The sequence below is a fragment of the Frankliniella occidentalis genome, unplaced genomic scaffold (assembly GCF_000697945.3).
Source record: "Frankliniella occidentalis isolate FOCC.00 unplaced genomic scaffold, Focc_3.1 Scaffold20, whole genome shotgun sequence".
Lineage (NCBI taxonomy): Eukaryota > Metazoa > Arthropoda > Insecta > Thysanoptera > Thripidae > Frankliniella > Frankliniella occidentalis.
In genome coordinates, this window is record NW_026267150.1 from 1,282,121 (window position 1) to 1,291,767 (window position 9,647).

Sequence of the window (9,647 nt, forward strand, 5' to 3'; positions counted from 1 at the left end):
CGGCGTGGACGATCGGAGGTGGCAGATGTTGCTTGGGACGAACGGTATTAGTTTTGGGGCAGCAGCAGCTGACGAGTCGGGTGGGTTTAGGGGAGGGGGGAGGGAAGGGTTTGGAGAAGTGAGGGAGGAGGGTTGGGAGACGGCTGGCTCTAGTGGAGGAGACAGAAAAGGCACTCGTAAACGAATTTATTGTACTGACTTCCTACTTATAACGGCATTCTTTGTATTGTGTCTTTGCATCCTCCGCCTCTTTTTTCCCCCAAAAGCCAAAGAGTCGGCTGATGCATTCTTTCTGGTGCGTGTCTAACGTTTGTCGTGACTCCGGTCTGACGTCTGTTTTGGTGCACGCGCCCCGCCGCGTGCATTCTATATTGTTATTTTCCAAAATTAGTGAACTCTTAAGCACGTCCGCGGCAGCGGCGTAAAATGTTACGTATTCTATTCCATTATTTTTGTTTATTGTGAAAACATATTTCAGAATACCAGGAAGGGGAGAAAAGATCAGGAATTTGTCCAGTGGTGTCGGTCAGAGGGTATGGAGTGTATAAGAAAACCCTCTCCATGAGCAATTTTACATTATTGACAGCGATGTCGCCGGTTCTGTCGCACAAAAGAAGTAGAAAAAAATGCTGAAGAACTGTGGCTTGAGGAAACGGGGAGTTTAAGGGGGGAAATGCGACAGGATTTTGAGGACAAGGGCAGGCAAGGGCGAGGATGAGACTAGGGGTCTCTGGAGCTGGGCGCTTGTCAGATGGTAACACGACCGGCTGGTGTGAGAGAGAAGAAAGGGGGACCCTTAGGAGTGCGTTATAGGTCCATTCCGGAGGTGGTTTGAGGGAAAGGAGAGGAGGAGGTTCTACTTCACATGGATGGCGGGCGGGGGCATAAAAGTGGGCGGCTCCCGCCGGAGCTGTGCGCAGCGGAGGAGGGGTTTGGGGTGGAATTGGTGAGAGTTCGTCGCCTTGTCTTACTGCGTGTGCGGTAAGTAGTAGAGACTCCATCTCCGTCTTCGGCAAAGAAGCGGAAAGGCCGTGGGAAAATAAACGTCGACGACGGCTGTGAAACTGCTCAAAAAAGTGTACACATGATTGTGTCTTGACAATCATTGTTTGAGATTGTGTGTAATTGTTCGTGATTGTTTCAGATTTTCAGTTAAATAGTGTGACATGTGACACATTTTGGAAAATTGTGTAAGAATTTAACTTGAATGTGCCGCGGTTGTGTGACTGGGTCGTGATTGTGTCTGATTGTTTCCGATTGTGTCATGATTGTTTCTGAATGATTTTCTGCGTATCGACTTGGAATCAAAAATAGATCGATAGCTCGAGCTAGAGTGCACGCTCAAAGTGACTGCTTGGCTTCCAAGCAAAAGTGGTAATTTTCAAGCAAAAAGTGCTTGGAAATAACCGCATTCGATTGGAAACCGAGCAATTCCTTTTAGCGTGTGGGAGGTTGTGCGACTGGCGTGGCGATGGCAAATTGTAAAATATATCGCACATTTACAAATATATTTTTCACAGTAGATGTAACCTTCAACCTGATAACGTCTGTGGTCTTGAGCCGAGGGGGAAACGAATAAGGTAATCCCGGGTATTCCGGCTGGGGTAATCCGAGGAAATTTTGGGGCAATCCGTGAAAATTTTGGGGTAATCTGGGGTAATCCTAGAATAAAAGCAACGTAATCCGGAGGACACTCCGCAAGTAATCCGGGTAATCCGTAATCCGGCTGACACAAAGTTTAACAGTGGTTTCCCCCTCGTCTTGAGCCCCCGTCCCCTCCTCTACCAGTTTGTCACCAATTGCCAGCCCTCGCTACACATTAGTTGTACCGGGCCGCAGCCTTTGTGGGTGTTCCCCCTCCCCCTTTACCCACTTCGCTCAACTGCCCCTGGCCTGCTTGGCGTGCTCCGCTTGGGCTTCGAGGTGAGAACTCGTAAAAGTGTAATGCTGCCGACTGGCGCCGAACGATACATTTTGCAATGATGACTCTATGCCTGCGGGCGGGAGCAGAGTCAGAGGGTAGTGTGAGAGCGAGCGAGAGGAGCATACATACCTTTTCATCGCAAAGGGAAGCAAATCGAGCAAATTCTCTCTCTCTCTCTCTCTCTCTCTCTCTCTCTCTCTCTCTCTCCGATCCCTCCCTCACAGCGTTGCAGACTGTAGAGCTTTGGTTAGGCGTGCCGTGCAGCGTGCAGGCATTTTGCCGTGCGGCCGCGGCACAAATTAGAGAGCTCGCCTTGCTCGCCTGCCCTCTCTCCCGCTGGCTTCGGGCCGCCCCACACGCTTCCCTCCGTCTCGCCTCTCTTTTCATTTCTCTGTAAAAGCTCCCGTCCCACTTACACCTCTCTCCCCATACGTTTCTCGGAGACCCTCCTCCCTTTCTCTTTCATCTCTTACGTGCACACACTAATCCAGCCACACAATGAAGAAAATCGTTCTTTCATTTCTCTAAACATGGGTTCTGTATACTGCCAACAAAAATTGTTGTTTACAGTAAATAAATGACTTGTTTTAAAAACGCCTCGCCCTCAGAGTAATGAATATCAATGTTTGAACACGATCTCGCATGGGTTCTACTGTTTCGTCCCGCTATCGCACCACGCTAGCCGGTCAGATTTCCTTGACATTATCCGTAGTGGCCTTGGTGGGAGGGAAGGGCAGCAGGGAGCTGAGCTGAGCGAAGCCATCCCCCTTCCCCTTGTAGGGAATTACACCCTAATTGATCAACATTAGCCACCTCCCTCTTGCACCCCATCGCTTCCGCCCCTCCTCCCACGCCGTTTCAGCTTCTGCGTGCGAACCCCTGCTCCGTCGCGAGACGGCCGTATCCTCGACGAGATTCCGCTGCTTCGCCTCCCGCTCTTGCTAGCAGAGCAAACCCACCAGCAGTTGCAAGCTGCAACTCTACGAATTTGCCAATAAAAGCAGCTCGCTGACTTTCGTCCGATGTTTGATTAGGTCCTGGGTCAAAATCCGGAGCGAATTTCCGCGTGTTCGTTATGTATGAGTTGTATAACGTCAGGTAAAGCACGTAGAACTGCTGCATAGTTGCTGCTGCCACGCCTAAAATTTGCGCGGAGAGATAGAGAGAGAGAGAGAGAGAGAGAGAGAGAGAGAGAGAGAGAGAGAGAGAGATAAATCAAGTGTTCAACTGGCGAGCACATGAAAGTGCTCAACTCATGTTGCACACTTTTACGTGTTCAACAGTACAGTTGAACACTTGGCCCTGTTCAACTTTAGGGTTTTCCAATGGCCATGAACCTTTGGACACTTTTAAGTGTCAACACTTTAAAGTATTCAAATATACAGTCAAACACCGAAAAGTGTGCCCCATAGTGTTGAGGACCTTATGCACGCCAGTTAAACACTTTATTTATCAGTGCACACAGAGAATAGTAATGTGCACATACTTTATGTCATTTTATTGCTCGTTTGTATTGTGCATCATTTGATTAAATTGGGTTGATTGACGAATATAAGAGAGCCAAGAGTGCTAAAATTGCGTAGAGAAAAGAGAGAGTGAGAGAGAGTCCATCCCAGTGAGAATTTTTTTCTGGCGACATTGTTTCGACATGGTTTTTTACGTCGTTTCGACTTAAAAGTGGTCCTGAAATCGACGGCTTTTCGACAGTTGATGCCGTTTCGATGCCGTTTCGACGTTTCACTGTCGAAAAGCCGTCGATTTCAGGACCACTTTTAAGTCGAAACGACGTAAAAGACGATGTCGAAACGATGTCGTCGGATAAATTTCTCACTGGGATGACATTGCACTTGCAAATGATGGACCAAAAATCACTGTTTCAAAACTCCTTGCGAATTTCACGGCCGCCGTGTAAATTTATCTAAATTTATGTTGTTATAATTTTCTTAGCACTGTAAAAATTCTTTGTCACGATGACTAAAATACCATGGATAATTTTTAGTACAGGGGTGTCGTCATGGGTTTTTTCGTCACATCATATGACGACACCCCTGTACTAAAAATTATCCATGGTATTTTCGTCATCGTGACAAAGAATTTCTACAGTGAACATAAGCAGTCAATGTCGCTCCTTGACGACAAATTTGCCTTATTAAGACGAGAATCTCATCACACAGAAGTAATTGCGTACAACTTTCAGCGTCAAGGAACGACAATGACCGTTATACAAGCTAAGCTGCCAAGAAAATAACTACAAAAGTGTCGACAACATTTTTAACAGTGCACACACCGGTATAGCATAGGGCTTTACCTGTGTACATGGCCGTATACACAGCTACTTATATCTATAATCTTATGTCGTTGCGCAATGCAGTTTTCTATATAGTCGTGTAGATTATCCCAAATCCTCTTGTTTGTTGGACAAAGGTTTACTCCCATAGTTCTAGAATCTATGAGTGCCATGGCTTATAGAGAAAGAGAAAGAGAGATAGGCAGACAGAGACTACGAGGGTGGGTGTGTTGAATGGCGTTGGTAAGTCGTAGCGGGGGCTGAGCTTTTGTCTATGCGGGCGCCCGGCAGCGAGAGAGGGGCTTTTGTCTTTTATGAAGCAGCAAACACTGCTGGGAGCGCGTAGTGTATTAGGGCGGGTTAGGGGGAATGGGAAAGGGGGGGGGGGGGCGTGACCCTGACCTCCACGCCACGTCACTCCACGGGTGGTTACCCCGAGCTGACCCCGAGGAGGGTGGGGGGCAGTGGATCCCTTCGGGTGAATAGCGTTGGCGGCCTCAAGTCGCGCCCTGAGGTGCGGGGTGGAGGTGAGAGGGCCTCGGGGCGAGCCGAGGGGTGAACCACACGGTCGCTGCCGCATTCCCCGCCGCGGCGCACGCGAGCCTGCAGGGCCTCGTGCACAAAGGGGCGTCGATCTCTGTCGGCCTGTACACTGCGGAGCGTCCTCGCGTAGAGCGCCCCGCGACGGAGTGGCCGGTATAGTAACTAAAGTTTTGGTTTATTTTTAATTTTATTCTTGGCAGTTTTTGTTTGCACACTGTGAAAAGGATCGTCGTAAATTTACAAAAAAAATTTAAACTCAAATTATAATTGAAGTTGTAAATTTACGACAGCACATTTAAATTTACGACAGCACATTTTTTACTCGCCAAGGGATTTGAAGTCGATACACACTGCATGTATTTTTACGTTTACAAATTGTAATTTTACAACTTGCGTCAAGGAAAATTTTCCTGTAAACCTACCTACTTTTTTTTTCACAGTGCATGCATTTTGCTGTGCGAGTCCACTATTATTTTGCCTGTCCATCTTTGCCCCCCACCCCCACCCCTCCAATTATTTGCGGAACACATGGGATTCCAACATATACCATGTCTTTCCGCTCAATCCCTGGATGGAGTCCCCGTAATAGAATTCCTATAAATGTTGGCTGTGACAGAAGTAGTAATAGTAGTACTACACCAACGAGTGGCGCGTGCAATGACCCGGCGGGCGCTGGCGGTGGCACGGGTGGAATGAGCTGCTGGGCTGAATCTCGGCAGTGAGTGGTGGAAAGGGTTTGGGGAAGATATCAATCGAATAGGACCAGCTGGCTTTGTTCCCGTGTTCGAGTTGGCCTCTCTCCACCCCACCCTCCCCCTTTTTGCCTGCCCCTCCCCTGTCAGCTGCCCGCTTTGTCCACCACACATGGCCGCAGCATACGGCGGCGCGTCCAGCCGCTCCAACTGCCCCGGAAAAGTGTTATTTGAATAGCCTGTCGTGGCGCCGCTCGGCTCGCCGCTCGGCGTGTTGCAGCTGATGCGCGCCTGCGCGGCTATTACACCAGGCCATGCGTGACTGCAACTGCTGTTAACTTGGGAAAGAGATGTTCAGTAAATGCATTTACTGCATTTACAGCATTTACTAAACATGTTTAGTGTTGCTATTTATACACGTCGTGTGTAATCAATTAGTTATCCCTTCACTTTGAAAAAGGAAAGGTGTTGTGTGTTGGTCTGACTGGTCCGAAAAGACCGCCTGTCTGAATATTATAGCACACCTAGAGTGTATATATCATATACCTTGTCAATCATGAATACGTAAAGTCTTTTATGAACTGAACCTTAGTGTCACTCCCGTCACTTCGCTCTCACGCCAGCCAGAGAATACCACGAAAATAACGCCTAGTCAATAATAGCGGTCAATAGCCGAGTCCCTGCTTGTGGAGGTCTTTCGCAGAAATGTCTTTTTCTTCGCTTATGCGTTGATCGGACAAACAAAAACGATATTGAATTCCGCCTTTAAATTTAGTAGTTTTGTGGAGAACTCTTCTACAGATGTGTCAAGAAAAGAGGAACGAGGCAGGGCGGCCATGCGCAGCTAAAGAGCTCATTTAGTGCGGGGCAACTTCATTTACCCGAGTGCTTCTACTTTACGTTTAAGTCTGCCTCTCCCCCCTCTCTCCCCGTCATCAACGCCACGCCATTTGCCATTTTGGTTTCCTCCTTCCGACCTCATTGCACCCCTCCTGTCAAAAAACGTCCTCGTCGGCTGTCACACAGTGAAATAAGCGCAAATTATCAAAGTGTGTGACTTTATTTCAAAAGTTCGATGTTTACTGCACTTTGCTGTCCTGGTCCACGATCACCGCCTTTAGCGACGCTAGACGCTTTCCTTTAAATTGTCCTCATGAGATAGGCTACATGACAAGCCAAAGAGCGAAATTGCACCGGCTCGATTTTATTCATGAAATTATTTAAATCTGGACGAGCACTGCCGCCAAAGGCTTGAGACTTTGCCCCCTCGGGGCTCAGTGACAGCCCTCCACCCCCTCCCCCCTCGGCGTACGTGTCGCTTGAAAGGACCCTGGAGGCCGGATGGAGGCGCGGTGCGGGGGCGGGGGCGAGAGGGGGAGGAAAATGGGAAAAGGAGGGGGAGGGGGTAAGTTTGGAAGCAAAATAAAAGCGCTAGTCCCCGCGCCGCTCCCCTCTCTCTTTATCAGGAGTACCTAGGGTCGGTCTGGGTTTGCCCTGCGCACACACTGACCCGCTCGCCTCCACCAGCACTCGTGCAGCCGCCGCGCTCACTGAGCCTTCAGAAAGCGGCTTCCTATGCAGAATGGATTCATTTGGGGAGCAACACGTACCACAACTAACGGAGGGGCCGGAGGAAGGGCACAGGGTGCTGAGGGCTCGCTAAGGGGGATGTGTTACGCCATTCAATGTAGAGTCCACTGTAAGAACGAAGGTATGACTCCAACACCCTTCCTGGGGTGCAAATGACTTTCGTGCCCTTACAGAAGCATTAAAACGTTAATACCCCTGGCAAGGCACCTAAGGCACCTACACTGACAAAAAACAAATCCTTGGCACTGGACTTTAAGTCCTCAGACCGAAAGTTTTTGACGCACTATAAACAATTTTGTTGTGTAGCGTTTTCACTCGATCGCTTTGTGCTTGCAGTCGCTCCGTGGGGACACGCTGTTCGCACGACGCTCAGCGCGTGTCACGGCGTCACGTGTAGCGCGTCGGTAAGTAGACCACCAGCTGCAGGACCAGCACCACCCGCTGCTGTGTTGTGTTCAGCTCGAGTCGGGCGCGCCGGCTATCAACACAGCGCTGGGAACGGAACGCAAGTTGAAAACTGGCGGCGCCCCGCTCTTATTTCCTTTTATCTGGCCTGCAAATCCTAATGGCGGTCTCGCCCCATAAAACTTTTGCCTGCTCAACCTTGCCACGCTCTGCCACGCCCGGCCCCGCCCCACCACGCCCGCTCGGCCGGCGCCACGGCTCGCCAAGCCGCGCGCTGCGCGCCAAAATTTTACCTGAACCTGTGGCGTGCCGGAGCCGAGCACGGACGGAGGAATGACTTGGGCCAACTTATACTCCTGTTCTCTTTCAAGTTGGATGACGAGGTAAAAAAAAAAGGGTCGTGGGGAGTGAAGAGGGCCACAAGTTACTGTGGCATTAAACTATTATTTGGTAGCCTCTCCTAACAGAGCTGCTACGACTCGTGGAACCGTGTAAACACGAGCGAGTGCTACCTCAGTGATCCAGCAATCGGAATACTATAACGAGCCTCTCTTCATAAAATTATTCAATTGCGGTGAATACTCTAAACGATGTAAGCCTCAAAAGCGTAACAAATCACTTTAATTTTCCTAAGTCACAAATTTAAGATGGATACTGTCCGGCACAATTATACAATCTAAATTCAAAGTTTGGGTGAGCTCACCCAAACTAGTTTGCACCCCCCCCCCCCTTTTTCCCAGTCGCTGCAGAGGCGGGATGAGGCGAGGTTAGTCAGAGGCGCATGGGCGTGGATGCAGGCTGTGCCGAGGCGAGGGCTGAACTGGACCGCGCTGGACGTGAATGAGAAGCCAGATTAGTCCCCGGGCAGTGCCTGCCTGTCCTGTCCGCACAGCTCGCGGTGGGGCGCCTGCAAAGCCCGGCTGCGTGCCCCGCGGCCAGTTATCGGCCTACACGCTAGGCGTTCGGCACTCAGCCATTAACTCGACGAACTGTCGTCGGCTGTGGCCGAGAGTGACTGCGGACTTCATGTTGCACTAAAACCGGGAAGAATGCGGTGGGGCCGTATGAGATAGTTACACCGAAATTTGCTGTACCTGACGTGCAAAAATTTTCAGTAATATTTTGTTTTGTATAAGTCCCTGTAAAGCGGCTGTTATTCAATATACCATAACCAATAGTAACCAATAGTATGACAAATATTTTGTTCGTATAATATTTCATAACTTAAAAATGCCGAAAGCTAGACTAATCTAATAGTTACGTCCAACTATTAGATGTACTGCCGCAATGAACTAACTAAGATTGAAATAGAGAGCTTTTTCTCGATTTAATTACTCTAGACTTTAAACTCAAAATAGCTGTGTGTTTTTGCCCGACTTTTCCAGTGTCAGTCCTGTCTTACCTTATACGTATAGAAATAGGCTTTTTAATCGCTGCGTTGTCCTGAAGAAAAAATCAATTGATAGGCAAGGTGAGAACTTTCTTTGATAGCGTTTCTCCCCTCTTGTCTCCATAATGCCGTAGTTCATCAAGCCACCTGTCCAAAGTTTCTTTCTGTATTTAATCTAGGACAGCGACACAAAGCCCCGACTGCAGTGTAGGCGGCCCGAGCGTGCATGAGGACATTACAGTGATGAACATCGCCCGGCCGGCCGTGTCGCCGAGCCATATTTCTCCTTCACCGGCGCGCCACGCCACGCCACGTCTTACTGCCATTAGGCATCGCCTCACACGCACCACACTCGGTAACGCCAACACCAAATCACCGCCTTGGCACGGCATCGTTACTTAAGCGTTATGCGCCAAGCATCGCCATTGCGTTGCCCATTGCCCACCCTCACCCCTGCATCATAAGATGCAATATATACAATGTGTTTTGACCTTTTGCATTTAGAGTACGCAGGCGCCACCCGTAGTAACACGAAACCGCGCATGAAACTATCGATCGACCGTCTGTGGATATGCGCAACAGCGCAGCCCGTTACTTTGAACGGGGACGAACCGTGAGGCTTACGTTGTTTGTTTTTCCATTTGATGAATAAACAAACAACTTATATAAATCGAGAACTCTCTTGCAGAAATGTGGAATTATTTTTGAAAGGTCACGAAACGCAAGCGTGATTTTCAAGCTCCGTAAGCTTAACGCAGACAATCAGGAATCGACTTTCATCACGCCGGGCGTAAAAATCACGCCTGTCGTGAGAAT